The sequence below is a fragment of the Bicyclus anynana genome, chromosome 12 (assembly GCF_947172395.1).
Source record: "Bicyclus anynana chromosome 12, ilBicAnyn1.1, whole genome shotgun sequence".
Lineage (NCBI taxonomy): Eukaryota > Metazoa > Arthropoda > Insecta > Lepidoptera > Nymphalidae > Bicyclus > Bicyclus anynana.
The window spans coordinates 2,785,795-2,801,698 of record NC_069094.1 but is presented as its reverse complement, the minus strand read 5'-3'; the positions used below and the strand labels follow the sequence as shown (position 1 = coordinate 2,801,698).

At 37.4% G+C, this 15,904-nt stretch overlaps 1 protein-coding gene across 1 annotated transcript in view; it reads left to right on the top strand.

Annotated features, from left to right (window-relative positions):
• Positions 1-600: 600 nt before the first annotated feature.
• Positions 601-15,904, top strand: part of LOC112046260 (tolloid-like protein 1) — a 126,905-nt gene continuing 111,601 nt past the window's right edge. Inside the window, exon 1 of the mRNA XM_052884626.1 lies at positions 601-703. The gene's annotated coding sequence lies outside the window, so the exon portion shown is untranslated. The remainder of the gene's footprint in view (positions 704-15,904) is intronic.

Sequence of the window (15,904 nt, the reverse complement as noted above, 5' to 3'; positions counted from 1 at the left end):
TTCACCGTTTGAGACACGTGATATTTAATTTCTTAAAATGCACATAACTGAAAAGTGGGAGGTGCATGCCCTGGACCGGATTCGAACCCACACAGAGGTCAAATCCACTGGGCTATCACGGCTCTTATTTACAAAATACTAAAACATAATCCAGCTTTTTTTAATTTTTGTCTTTATGTATGTCCGGGCTATCTCTAGTATGGCTGAACCGAGTTTAATGAGACTTTCATTGGAAGATACCCACCTGGTAGGGGTCTACTAATTGATTTGTTTTTTTTTTTATTAGGTTGATGATAAAGAGCCTATTGACTATTTTGTCTATCAGTCTGTCAGCTGGCCCTGAAGTGCAATATTAAAATTAGCGGATAATAATGTTGAAAATACGAATTTTCCGACGCCACAAATATCCTATCGATACTCGAGTTAGGGATCAAATCAAATAGCATATTAGGAAGCTAGTTCCGAATATGTGAGAATAGCGCCATAAGCATTTCCGTCGAACACTATTTCGCACGTCATTTTCACTTTTCCGTATGATAATCCGATCTCCCAGTCACCCCTCACCGGGATGCGCCAGCCCTTCGACAGATCGCGCCGGGCAGTCGCGGAGGGTGGACGTATTTCACCCTTGCTGGCTTTAACGCAAGCGATCGCGAAGTTCTGTACGTAGTGTTGGCGAAAGGAGAAAATTTACGAATTATTTGTAAGTACTTTTTTATTTATTTTTGTTATTATTTAAAAATAACTTTTTGTAACGATAAAAAAATTTTACTGCTGTCTAGTAAGTGTAATTTTTTTTATTTAGATAGGTACCTAAAATGTTTATTGATCTTTATGTATTTGCAAATTTTATAATGTTATTGCAAATTACAAAAAAGCCTTATGGCATAACACTACCTAAAGTGGCTGAAATTTTAGGGTTTTCAATGTTATTTTCTGTTATTATTTACAATGAACAATAACTTTCTCACAATTTCCAATCCCAATTAAGTCCTGCATAAGGTAGGTAGGTACCTAGTTGATTTTCCTGAAAGTAGATTTGATTTCAATTTCCAATGTAACCAAACCTCAAAGCTTGCTTTTGGCATAGTTAAATCTACCCTCTAAAATTGGTAATTACAACTTTATATATGGTGGTGGTGCTTTTACAAATAAACAAACCGACACAAAATTTATAAAACGGCTAATCAATGATATTTTATTGTATATAATTAGGAGGCTAATATGTACTACTTACTTACTAGTTACTACTAGGTACTGTATATTTTACTTTCCTAATTACTTTGACCGTTTAAGAGTTAGGGAGTTAGTTAGGGGTCCACCACACTGGTCCAATGCGGATTGGCAGACTTCACACACGTAGACAAATGAGAAAATTCTCAGGTTTGCTCACGATGTTTTTCCTTCGCCATTTGAGACACATGATATAGGTATATATATTTTTTAATACACATATTATTAAACTGTAAAGTTGAAAGGTGCATGCCCCGGACCGGATTCGAAACTACGCCCCTTGAAGCGAAGGCAGTGGTCATATCCACTGGGTTTTTAAGGCTCAAGAGTAGTAGGATTTATTTGTCTAGTTGTAACCGTCTATCAGCTAAAATGATACCCTACCTTACCTTACCTCATCAGTCAATAGAAGTCCACTGCTGGATATAGGCCTCTTGCATGGACCTCCTAGCACAACGGTTTCGAGCCGCCAGCATCCAGCGGCTCCCTTGATAAAATAATGATAACCATGACATAAATATCTTAGTTTAAAATCAATTTATCTATTTTTACAGTCGCTATTATTTATACAATGTTAAATGTTTTTTTAATACTACACGAAAACCAAGATACAGAAGGGAATTAGGCGGTTTCCTATCTAACTTTACATATTTTAAAGCATAATCCGCTTATTTTTAAAGATATGGCATTCGCATCTTGCCCAAAAGAGAAGAAATTTAGAGCTGATATTCACCATTAGATACTCCAATGTAGTTCGGTGGTTAGACTGGTAATATTTGGATTTAAGAAAGAAACATCACCAACAACAACAACAACAACATAATTTTCGTAGAATAATAAATACCCTGCGATATGTGGCATAACCTAGAAACAGATCCCAGCTCAGCATATTGCTGTATACTCCCCATATGCAAAAAAAGCATACAGCGCTGATTTTCAGCTAGGACCCCGTTGCAAGTGCCACCACGAAAACAGGCAACATAAACCCGTATTTAAAGCTTTAACTACATTAAAACTTATAACTAGCTTTAACTACATTAAAACTTATAACTAGTTAAAATAATAATAAAAAATTAAAGGAGGAAAAAAAAGTAGGTATATAGAATACAACAAATCAAAATCAATTCCCAAGTTTAAAATTTACTACTAAATAAATTAAAAAGAAAAGAAAATTTACATAATTAAAATATGTAGGTATGTAAAAAACGATCACTTGATAATAGACATCTTCTCGAAGCAATGGACTGTAACACAAATAACGTCCCCTGCGGCACAGCAAAGATACATTTACTGTGACTGCGGGCTGATAGTGTGGATTTCTGGAGATGAGGAAACAGTCAAAGTTCACCATTCTATAATAGGTCTGCCAAGCTTCGCAGAGAGATGCAACGCTTCGTAGGTAGTCCTAGTAGGATATCCCTTGGAACTACTATCTACTATGCGGTTTTAAAATTCAAATGTCAATTTTAAAATTTAATACAGAAAACCAACTTGATTCCGCTTAATTTAGCCATAGCCCCTTTATTCAAGAACGCTTTGCAAGCATTTTTGAAACATCAAGTTTGACTGTTTGTAATACCATTCTTACAGGACAGACCCGCTGGCCTAGTCACTAATTTAGTATTTATTAACAACCTATTAAAATAAACATCATACCAAAAGCGAAATGACTACCTACTGTATGATATCCACGAATGGTTGTCAGTAGGCACCGGATGATATTTGTTACTTATATAGAATCTCAATGTCGTTTATATGTCAACCTACATACGTCAAAGTTAGTCAATTAACCTGCTGTATGCCTAGCATGCGACCAACGTCAAATCTCGCAAAGAAACATACTTAGACAAAATGTCAACCAATGGCGGCAGAGTGTTTCCTGTGCCGTCTCTAGCAAATTCCCGGTTGCGCTACCATTGCTTGACATTTATATTGTCTATTTCTCTTCACGAGATACGTCGTTTGATCGCATGTTAGGCCTACTGAACTGTGTTTCCAGCCTACGTTTTCCCTACCACCTGTAATGTTGCAATCTTCAACTCAAGAGTTTCTTACCTTCTAGGAAAGCGCATTCAATTAAAAGCTTCTTTATCGCTTACCATCAGGCATGTCAGTTCTATGTTATTAGGGCTAATATTAGGCTAATAGGGCAATTAGCCTAAACAAATAAAACGAGGCAATTTCCCAACAATGTGCTAGAACCTCCCAAAACATACCAACCGACCAAACAAATTCGGAATAGGCTTACAAGGAAAAAAAAGCAATATAAACTGTAAACGTATGCATTTCCGTTGTAAACAGAGAGTGAAATAACTCTGAGAATGTACGATCCGGCAAAGTTTTGTGCGGAAAAATTGTTTTTTCCTTTACTTTTTTTTACTGAGGGGATTTGTTAGGTTGTAGTATGTGGATGTTTCAAAAGTGCGAATATAATGCTATGTTAAAGGTTCCGCACATACATTAATAACGTATCTCTGTATGTAGTGATATTCTACAACCGGCTTTCCGAACCGAGGGTAGAGTCGCTACAAATCAACCAATAAATAGTCAAACATAAAGTTTATTTATTTACTAGCGGACGCCCGCGACTTCGTCCGCTCATGGACCTCTTTAATCCAGCCCTTACTGTATTCGCTGTAAAAATGGAGTAACTTCTCCCGTTTTCCCAACATTTCCTTTCACTGCTCTGCTCCTATTGATCGTAGCGTGATGAAAAGTATACTATAACCTGCCCAGGAGCATGAAGAATAATTGTAGGTAACAAGTTTCGTTAAAATTCGTCAAGTAGTTTTTGTTTCTATAACGAACATACAGGCAGACAGACAAAAATTTTACTGATTGTATTTTTGGCATCAGTATCGATCATTATTCACTCCCTGACAGTAATTTTGGAAATATATTTCATGTACAGAATTGACCTCTCTACAGATTTATTATAAGTATAGATTATGTCCAGTATCCATTGTCAAGCTGACTATAAGTGACGCCTTAGTATCATCATCATCATCATTCTCAGTTCATTTAAGGAACTCCACAAGTCCAGGTTGCTCGCGATATAGAGGGTATATATGTAGCTTAGACTCAACACGCTGCTGGGTTTAAGGTGATAATGATTTACTCTTTAACGATAATTAAGTATCATATGTAAACGGTGACGATCAGCACCGACGGCTTGATGTGCTCTTCGAGACACGGTTGTACACAAGTGTAACACCACCAACTTCCCAATATCTATACTAATATTATAAAGAGAAAAACTTTGTTTGTATGTTTGTTTGTTTGTTTGTAATGAATAGGCTCAAAAACTACTGGACCGATTTTAAAAATTCTTTCACCATTCGAAAGCTACATTATCCACAAGTAACATAAGCTAAATTTTATTTTGGATAAAAATAGGGTTCCGTAAGATATTTGGGTTTTTCGGACACAAGATGTAAAAAATCAACCAGAAAAGTTACTTATTTTGCGTACGCTGCCTAAACTATAAAAGATAGAAACATAAAATGTTCTAATTAATTGTAGATCTTATAAATATCTACAAAAAAGTCGGCGACACACTATACCCATCTATGTCGAGTGAGGCAAAACTACCTCTACTTCTTTCTTTACTTTTTTTATTTAAAAATTTTCAATTTTTTTGGACTACATTTAAACGCATTTATTTTACTCATGCTATTAATCTTTATCAAAATAAACTATTTAATCACTATGTACAGTTTATGTAGATAATATGTGGTCTTTGAATGAATTAAATTGGACGTTTAAATGCTGGTGGGAGGCTTCGGCCGTGGCTAGTAATGAATATAATGCGACGTTAAAGAGTAACAAGCATCCAAACATCCATACAAACTTATAATATTTGTAGGAATACACCTAAATAATGAATACATCACGTAAAAACGAACAAAAAACGAAGTATCTAACATCCGTTAGTAACTGAACAGAATCGCATACGGTCCTTTTCATTTTGTTTTGCACTGCGGACCCCTGAAAGCACTTGTGAAAAGAAAAGTTCGGGGCAGGCTAATGCAGGAGTTTTCTGTCCATTTGAACGCACTTCAATATGTCGTCGAGTGCCAAGGGGAGCCGGTCTACGCTCTCAGACAACTCGATATTCGATGACTCAGTATGTCTCGGGAAAATTCTTCACGTGGAAAACTGATTGTGTTTTTTCTTGTGAAAATGTTACATGTTTTTTTTAGAATCGGTTTTAATATTAAAAGCAAGTACTTCGTGGCACATGACAAGCTTGAAACGCGTAAAAACGCGTTAAAAAACGGTGAAAATATCTTAGCGCAAAGTAGGTGCCTATACCTACACGAATAGCGTATGTAAAGTAAGTCAATCGTCAGAGTTCAGACACCTAGTCCTAGTCCAGAAGGGGCAAATTCGTCGCGAATCGTATCGTGCGAATTCATACGCGCGTTGTCGAAGTACTAGACATCAATACATCACGTCCACAAGCATCACGTGAATTCAAAATACGCGCGTAAATCGCGTGCACTACGCCAGACTCTCGACACGCGCTTGATTCGCGCATATTGCGCGCGAGTCGAGACACTAATTACTAGGGATGTTGCGTCCAGTTAACGCGCGAACTCTAGAGCGAGTGCACGTTCAACTCCCTTGTTTCGTATTGAATTCCTCCCCAAATGCTCGCGCGTTGGTAGGTACGCACCTTGTGGACGCAACGGTCGCGCGTAATACGCGCGAGAGAATCGCGGCTAGCCCGCCCTTTCTGGACTGAGCCTTAGCTTCGTGGCACTCTGGCAAACATTCGCCAAAAACCGAAGAAAACATCGTTAAAAAGATACTTATACCTAAACGGATGAAAACTTTGATGATAAGTATTTCAACTTTTTAATTGTCTGGTGAAGCTAAATGTAAGCGATTAAATTATTTTATAGCTAGGTACTTGTATTATTAACCACAAAAAAATAAGAATTACTCGTTACATTTGGATAGATAATGGTTTCGACCTTTACATCTACCACTTAGTTTCAGCTTATAAAAGTCAAAGGTTAGGCTATATTTCGCTCTAAAAAGAAAATACATCTATTAAAGTGTTTTTCAGATAGCATGGGTACGGTGACAGTTGCCCTATGACGTTCATAATACGTACTATTATCGTGAATCGCGGCGAACTTTCAAGAGTGAAAGTATCACCGTACTAAACCTACCTATACTTTGAATTAGTCTGTAAACCTTTAACCTGATATGCTTGTAATAACACAATAACACCGGCAACGACATCTTTACTGATACACAGCAATGCTGATGACGAAAAAAAATATGGCAAATACCACAAAAGCCTTGCCACAAAAAGTGATATAAAAACATTTCAAACAGATACACACACGGATGTGCGTACACAGCATGACAGCAATGCTTCCTGAAGACAATTATGGCGTTAGTACTTACGGCGAGCTCTCTCACAAAGAGAGACAACACCATTTTTTATTAGATTTCATTGGTTTCAGTTATTAAAGCCATCTTTTAATATTAGTGTCAAAATTAAGATTTATAAGGCATTTATTCACAGGCTCATTAGATAACAGATCTCTCATTTAGCATTTTCCACAAAGCGATTCCCACGCTGTTTCCGGGGCGCAGACTTTTTCTCGCTTTTCGTTTTGAATTTTAGGAGGATAACGATTTTCCTTACGTCCGTAACAGTGTAGGAGCGACTAAAGCCTGCTGCGTTATTTGAGATCTACCCGCGAAAATTGATTCAAATAATGCTGTGAATGTTGCTTGAATATAAATAATAAAAAATATAAATTTTATAATTTTAAACCGAAAAAAATTTTCGGGTTATTTAATTTGATTAATTACTTTATTTATTTTTGTCGTCAGCAGTCTTTATATATATTTTCGTGAGATAGGTAGGTAAAATATTTTATTTTCACTACAAAGCTCTTCTCAGAGTTATCTTTTAATTTGCCAAAATTTATTAGATTCAAACAGTCAGGTTTACTTTCGAATTTATTACAAACTAGCGGAAAAACAGGAATTCTTGTCGTTTTTCATTTTTTCAAATTACGCAGGAACCATGGATTTTTCGGGTTAAATAGTAGCCTATGTTTTGCTCCAAGATTCTAATCAATGCACCAAAATTCATTTTATCAATTTAGAGATTTACTCGTAAAAGGCAACTCAGACAGAAGAACAAACTTTGGCATTTATAACAAACTAGCGGACGCCCGCGACTTCGCCCGCGTGAAATTCGTGGTATTCATTCATTCAAAACCATGGATTTTTCCGGGATGAAAGTAGCCTATGTATCAATCCAGATTGAAATCTATTTCCATTTAAAAGTTGAATAGAGCGGGCCACATGTTTTTATATACAACGTTCACAGTTTTTCTGTAGTGTATTTAGTATCAGCATTGCACCCGTGCGAAGCCGGGGCGGGCTTCTAGTTATACTTATAAACCTTCCTCTTCAATCATTCTATCTATTAAAAAAACCGCATTAAAATCGGTTGCGAAGTTTTCAAGATTTAATAGGGATATACAGATGTAAAAAAACCGTGCTAGCCCAGTGGATATGACATCTGTCTCCGATTCCGGAGGGTGTGGGTTCGGATCTGGTCCGGGGCATGCACCTCCAACTTTGCAGTTGTGTGCATTTTAAGAGATTAAATATTACGTGTCTCAAACGGTAAAGGAAAACATCGTGACGAAACCTGCATACCTGAGGTTTTTCTTAATTCTCTGCCTGTGTGAAGTCTGCCAATTCAGCGTGGTGAACTATTGGCCTAAACCCTCTCATTCTGAGAGGAGACTCGAGTATGGATACTATGTAGTGAAGTAGGGATAGATACGAGTAGTTATATCTACTCATATCTAGAAAAAGCAATTACAACAGTTAGTCTAACCAACGAAATTCTGTTTCAAGCAAAAAATCACCTTCAAACGATTCCGGCGAACGTTTTAACGAAGTCGTTAAGCATGGCCGATGATTACCGGCTCGTATTAATTTCCATTCTCAACAACTCCTGCTGCAAATTGAATCAGAGATGGGATCGCCTTTTTTCCATCGCAGAGTCGTCGGCGTACCGTGGCTAGGGGGATTAGAGCTTAATGGAAATCTTTTGGATTCATTTTTTCATGCTACACTAGCAAACGCCCGCGACTTCGTCTGCGTAAAAGTCAGAAATACTTTCATTACTCGTGACTGTTTTACTGTATTTAACAGGTATAATGGCTATTGTATCTGTAGGTATTTTAAAGACAGAAATATATAAACCATGCTTTGTTTTGTAATATTTTGAAGATTTGGGATTATTCAGCGTTTTCGATGGTTGCTGATGCTTCCACTGTTTAGACAGACAAACGAGACAGTTCGTTACAGATGAGATGCTTGAGAAAATACTACATTACTAGCTGACGCCCCGCGGTTTCACCCGCGTGGTTCCCGTTCCCGTAGGAATACAGGAATAATATATAACCTATAGCCTTCTTCGATAAATGGGCTATCTAACACTGAAAGAATTTTTCAAATCGGACCAGTAGTTCCTAAGGTTAGCGCGTTAAACCAAACAAACAAACAAAGAAGCTTTATAATATTAAGTATAGATAATATTGATAATTAAATAGGTAGGTACTAAAAGATACCTGTTAAGAGAATTCAGACAAACGAGGCAGTTCACATACCTAGTTGAATTTATGAAATTCGTGAGAAAATACTAGGTTTAAACATCTAGGTTAAAACAGCTAGTTAAATTCACGCGTTTTCTATGTTAAGTGGATAATTCATACAAGATAACTGCTAAGAGAATTCTAACAAAGGAGGCACTTCAGTACATACTTAAATTTATGAAATTCTTGAGAAAATACGAGGTAAAAACGTTGATTTACTTATCAATGTTTTATTGTTAAAGATAACTGCTAAGAGACTCCAGACAAAAGACGCAAATAAGCAACAATAAGAATCTAGAAAATATTTTAGGTAAACTACTTCAAGATAACAGCTAAAAAAAAACAGGCAAATGAGGCAGACAAGTGAGACAGTTCAGTACGTACATACATAGTTGAATTTACGTGATTCTTGAGAAAATACTAGGTCAAAACGTTGATAACTGCTAAGATTACTCGTTTAGGTGCCTCGGCTCAGCTGTAAATCGCGGCAGTTAATGCCAATTTAGCTAATGGCCGAAGGATTCAATTTTACAAATGTCACAGAATGTTAAACTGCCATCATATCATCAGATCGGGAAATATTAAATTTCGTGAGTTAGGTTAGTACTCTATAGTATGTCATCATCATAATAAGGAGGAAGACCTGACCCTATAGTGTACGATTCGCGTTATCAACCCATATTCGGCTCACTGCTAAACTCGAGTCTCCTCTTAGCATGAGAGGGGTTAGGCCAATAGTCCACCACGCTGGCCCAATGCGGATTGGCAGACTACACACACGCAGAGAATTAAGAAAATTCTCTGGCATGCAGGTTTCCTCACGTTGTTTTCCTTCACCGTTTGAGATACGTGATAATTAATTTCTTAAAATGCACACAACTGAAAAGTTGGAGGTGCATGCCCCGGACCGGATTCGAACAACACCCTCCGGAATCGGAGGCAGAGGATTGGGCTATCACGGCTCTGTGTGCTATCACGGCTCCCTGGGCTATCACTTGGTTATTTAACAATAAAAAGTAAGAAGAAACACTAAAAAACTTAATTTAATTTAATTAATTTCTTTGAGCAGCTAAATTTACAACTTGTCAGCTTGACAGCTCCGCAACAGATCCAGAAAAAATAAATATTAAGATGTAAATCGAAAAATGTGTTGATTTGCCCTACTCCATTCTAAAGTGTAAAGCTATCTTTTAAATCGCCCAAGAAATGAATCGGTAACTGAATTAAAAAATTGAAACGTAAAAAAATGTAGATTTTCTCGCTAAACGAAGACAATTTGTTTAACAAGGCGCTGAAAATTAATGTGGCATTCAAAGCTTAAAAAATCTTCGAGTTATTTCACCCTAAGGTCGGCCACACAAATGCCTAGACAATACCTCTATTATTTACACCCTCGTGCGAAATTGCGGCGAGTCGCTAGGTATTTAATATGCATGTACATTATTGTACTGAACGCTGTATTACACATGTAACAAGATTGGTAATCTACTAATTATAAAATGGTAAAATGAGTTTGTGAGTAGTGAGTGTGTTGTAGGGGGAACTCTGGATCTAGTGAACCGATTTGGAAAATTATTTTACTAATAGAAAGCCACGATGGTGGTGATGATGATGATGATGATGATGATGAATAATAATTAAAAGTTACCTACGAGAAACGAAAATCTTAGTAATCCATTGATTCACCGAACGGGTGCTGGGTCCATCGCGTGGCAGAGAGAAACACTCCGAGCAGAGTCCTGGACTTGTGACCAATGGGCATAGGTTTAAGGAATTCCTTAACCCTATTTTACCCTTAAGCCCATTCTCTTTATCTGTTAAAGAAAACCCCGTAAAAATAGAGGAACACCCAAACAATTCCAATCAAAATAAAGGCAAAATTTTATAGTTCACGTAGTTGGCCGTAGCAGCCTTACGTTTGTGTTTTTTAAGACAGACAAAGTTGCGGTTCATTACTAGTGCGTATTTAAAAGACATGATTACTGCGGCCGGCCTAAATTCACTCTAAATTCGTGAAGACTCACTCAATAAAGAGTGCTCGATCCGATATTGAGTGTTTTGTTCTGTAAGCGGGGTCTGGGAAGTTTTATGTAGGTTCTTTTCGGAGATTTTACCTTTTTTAAAGCGTTGATGTAATTGGATTTCGGATTTAATTTATCTTTTACAATGTTGAATACATTTTTGTAAAGTTTATCGATATTGAGTGAAAGAAACGTTTATGAGTGCAATGATCGAGGGCGTTTTGCACTTGTTTTTCACTATAACTATAGTACAATATACTTTTTTCATTTAATTTTTTACGTTATTATTGTTAGATACTAGCTGACGCCGCGCGGTTTCACCCGCGTGGTTGCCGTTCTCGTAGGAATACGAAGATAATTTATATAATAGCGTATAGCCTTCCTCGATAAATGGGCTATCTAACACTGAAAGAATTTTTCAAATTGGACCAGTAGTTCCTGAGATTAGCGCGTTCAAACAAACTCTTTCTCTTTATATTATTTGTATGGAATAGCGGACGCCCGCGTCTTCGTCCGCGTGGAAGTCAGTTTTACTTTTTAATTCACGATCTCGGGGGCGCCCGGACCAAAACATCCTTCCCGAACGACCCTCTAAGTCGAGGTCCGAGTCACAGAGGAGACGCCCTTAGAGAGTCGTTCCGTCCATCTACTCTGCTTCTGCCTTGGGCCAAATCGGGCGATGCTTCTGCGCTCGCCCAAACCCCCCGGTGACCCCGCTGAGGTTCCATAAGGAGCTTACGGCACTTAAACAAAGGTTTACCACCTAAGTACCAAGAAATTGTTAACACTAAAATGCATGTTTAATTCATTTCTATATCTCTCTATCTATAGTATTGTATTAGACAGATGTAACGACAATCGAGATTCACACTGTCGAGTTATTGAAACATCCTTACAGTTACCTTTATAGTAACAAAACGGGTAAGAGTTGAACCAGCAACCATATATCACTAAACTAAACCTTAACCACTGAGGTATTACGGGCTTGCAATTGATATGGGTCACCCGATGTGGTTAAATGAAAAATAGTTGGGTTTTGTGCCGATCCCCTGTGTCGCAGGTTGATTTAGAATGGACATTTTAAATTAAGCCAAACATGTTTCATGTACATTTACAACCGAAGTTCATTTCCCAAATACAGTACAATGGTTTTAGAAAGTTTTTATTTTTCCATTTTTCGTGTAAATATGAGTACCCATAGTTTGTTATAGATCCCCTAATTTTGAAAAACGGTTTGCCTTTCGTTTTAATTATTTTTTTAGGTATATTTGTTTGACGTCCCATTTTCGACATACCATATACGGTAGTTGAAAGCATATATCTACGACTTGTCAAGTTTTTTCAAATGCATTGTCTACGAAATGCAGCGATGCGTACTTACTCGTAATTTATACATACGTACTCATAGTCGTCATTATAAAAACTTTTTGCTTAAGAAAAAACACTTGACACTGCGACTCCATAGCCCAAGAGTCTCCACATCAATAGGTACAAATATTATGTAACTCTCAGTCATTTTCCTTATTGTATACTTTCTGCTTCTTCTGAACGTTGTCCCACTAGGTATAGTATATTATTTCTGATTGTGTATATACCGTAAACTCCATAATGGGACGTCAGCGGCGTCATCGGGGTTGTAGAAGAGCACAGAAGCATACTGGAGGGGTCCGCTTTCCAGTATAAACTGCGCACTTTGCCCAATCTTGGGCAAGCCCACCTTGCCCAATCTTGGGCAAGCCCACTTTGCCCAATCTTGGGAAAAGTTTTCTTGAAATGTTTGTTGTGTCTCATACATACCGCGTTCAAGTCAATTCGTTCAGATATGTATTCGTTCAAGTTAATTAAGTCAGACATGCGATGAATGACATGATAGTAACTTGGTGGACCATAAAATTACTTCAAAATGGTTTGCAAAGTCTCGATTAGTAACGATTAACTTCAAATTAGTGTAACAGAGTGGGGCAATGTCCAGTAATAGTCCGGGGCGGGCTGGCGGAGTTGCACCCAAATTAATGGCACGTCAGTACCAGTCCGCTGATGCACGGGCCGAGCTCTGGCTTACGAACGGGTTAAAGTACAAGTGGATAGCGAGTTTTGTACAAGAGTTTTTTGGGCAAAAACATTACATTGTGCCAGGACATGGGCCAAAATTCAAAGTTACTGAAGAAATTACGACTTTGAAAACACAATATAACAATGAGATAACGAAATAAAAATGTTAAACAGTAGATACTAGTATGTTTATTTTCACCCTTTTGTAAAGTAGTAGCTTTGGTAACATGATTGTGGAGGATAGTTTACTCTGTTGTACACATAATATAATATATAAGTGACAAAAACACAGACACAGAACAAAATACCACACATCCCCTAAACACAAAAATTTATTCAGCAGAGATATGCATGCATTTTAGAAAAAGTGAGACGTTCATAGTAATTCGGTTCTCCTTCTAAACTCACGGTTGAATAATTTTTGTGTTTAATTTTTTGATTTATGTTTGGTCACTACAATTTGTCTGACTGATTAAATATGTTAAAGTTATATTAATAACATATTTAAAAATTGGACGTGTGAAAATTAGTGAAGTTCATTCATTTATTTTTAGCGGAGCTATAAATTGTCAGACAAAAGTTCTGGTCCACGACACTTTTGAATTTTCTTCAGAATAATATGTTACAATATATAGAGGTATAAAAATCAGCCATATCTACAAAGTTAAGTTACATAACACTTATTTTCAATTTTTTAGTTACTTTTGTCACCTGTCCAGCAGTGTTATTATGTAACTCGGTGTACCATTTAAGTCAGTCACTACATCGTTTTTCATCGTATTTTCGTTTTTGCAATCATCTAACATTGTGTTTTTAACAAAATTACACAATTATCGTAATTTTACGTAAAGTAACATTAGTATAGTAGTAGTAGTAGCAGCAGATAGTGACGTTATTTTAACGAAAAACTGTTATTTACGTAATTTCGTTTAAATAACCATGTTAGAAGATCATAGAAACGAAAAAAACGTTACCACTTAACGTAAAATTATGTACTTAAGGTTATTTAGTTAAAAACGAAAATACGATGAAAAACTATGTAGTGACTGACTACTTGAAAGTAAGACTGAGGTACATAATAACCCTGCAGGTGTTACAGGGCGAGCTTCTCAACACGCAGGTATTCAAAGCACATGAGAAGCTACTGAAAATCTAAGGTTTCATCTTTGTGAAAATAAGTTATATCAGATCGCTCTGAGATCTTGGACTATTAAAAATATCCGCTTCTCTTGTTCTCCTTGGGCCACACGTCGTGCGAAGGGCGGGCAGTGAAATATTATTGGAATTCCTCTATCCCAGATAATCCAAGCCCAGTTTGTCGCGATCGAGTCGTCTAACAAATTCCGACCTTTAGCCAACTCGTCTGTTAGTGTAGTAATGGGTTGCGAATTATATTTCGCCATTCTAACTTTTATTCCGTTTTTTCAAATCCAGTCTTATTTGTCCTTTTGTAATGGTAGCTTTAACGGTTTTTGTTCAATTAAAAAGTTAGGTCACGGTCACACTAAAAATAATAAAAAAGTGCTCACTGCTCACGATATTTCTGCAGTCTGTTCATCAATATCCTCCTCCTCCGTTTTCCTCATTTATGAGGGTCGTGACTGACTCCACGCAAGACTTTCATTCTTATTGTGTCTCGCCATTGTGTTCTATCTTCGGCCACCCGGAGAACATTGTAGGCTTTGGAGTCGAGTGTGGTGCGGAAACTGCACTTCATACATGCAAACATGCACTGCCTACCCTGTGGAGTCCTTACAAAACTGCATCGGAGAAGGAAATTTCCATTTTGTACCATCAGAAGTACTCAAGGATTCGCTTCAGGCAGATGGTAGAGATAGGATGGTCATGTTTTGATTTTGAGTTGGGTAAGTATAGATGCGTTGGTCCGAAATGCAGTTCATGGGATGCGGAGCTTTTTTCTCTAACCCATTTTTCTTCAATATATAGAGTATTTTTAGCAGACTCAGGAGTGGATTACAAAAAAAAAAAAAGAAAACCAATGTCAAACAAAGGTTATGATTCACAACATTTGTCAGGACAACTTAATTAACAAATCAAACTGTAACCAAAATAAGACCCTAGAATGATAGAGAATGACCTGAAGTGGAGTCACGCACTTGTGAACGTTGTGTGTAGGGTTAAAGGCGCCTTTGACAGTTTTCCACTCAAGTCACACTCCCCGACTATCCCAGTACTAAGTAACCCATAAAGAATTACACAACAAGAATTGTGGGCCGCTCGAACGCCACAAGCATACTGAAACTGATCATACGACGAGCGCCTAATCGCAAGTTATTTCCGCCAACCGATCGCTACCCCTCTCTAACTCCCCACTCTTTACGGAAACAAGTCGCGCCACCTAAACTCATATCCGTCTCAGACTACTATTTCCTACAGTATATAATTTGTCAAGGTACCTATCGTGTAAATCGGTTCAAATATGACGGTAATTGTTCTTCGGAAAAATTGATTAATATTTTCAACATCAAAACTCTAAACCACAGGCATAGTAAGCGCATAAATAGAACAGGCAGGTGTCAGTGAGGAGGTATTGTGAAGCATGCAGCGTCCGCGTGTGAGGTAGAGATTTTCTTTTGTTGACTCACTTTTTGTTCAAGATGAATGGGATACCTCTTTGGCGGCCTACTTTTCAGCCGATTGTGCCATTTTGTCTTAGCTTCAGTCTGTTTTAAGACTTTTTAACCCTTGACGTAAAGAAGGGTGTTGCCAGTTTGACTTTCTGTCCGTTTAACTGTGTCTGTATAAGCATCGCAGCTTTTAAACGAATGGATCGATTTTGATGCGGTTTATATTTGTTATAAAAGCGAATGAGGAATATCGGCGATTACTAGCCAACGCTCTGCGGTTTTACAAGCGTAGTTCCCGTTCCCGTGTGAACACTCACATTTTCCTGGCATAGGTAAAAAAAAATTTAAAATTCATTCATCTGATTAT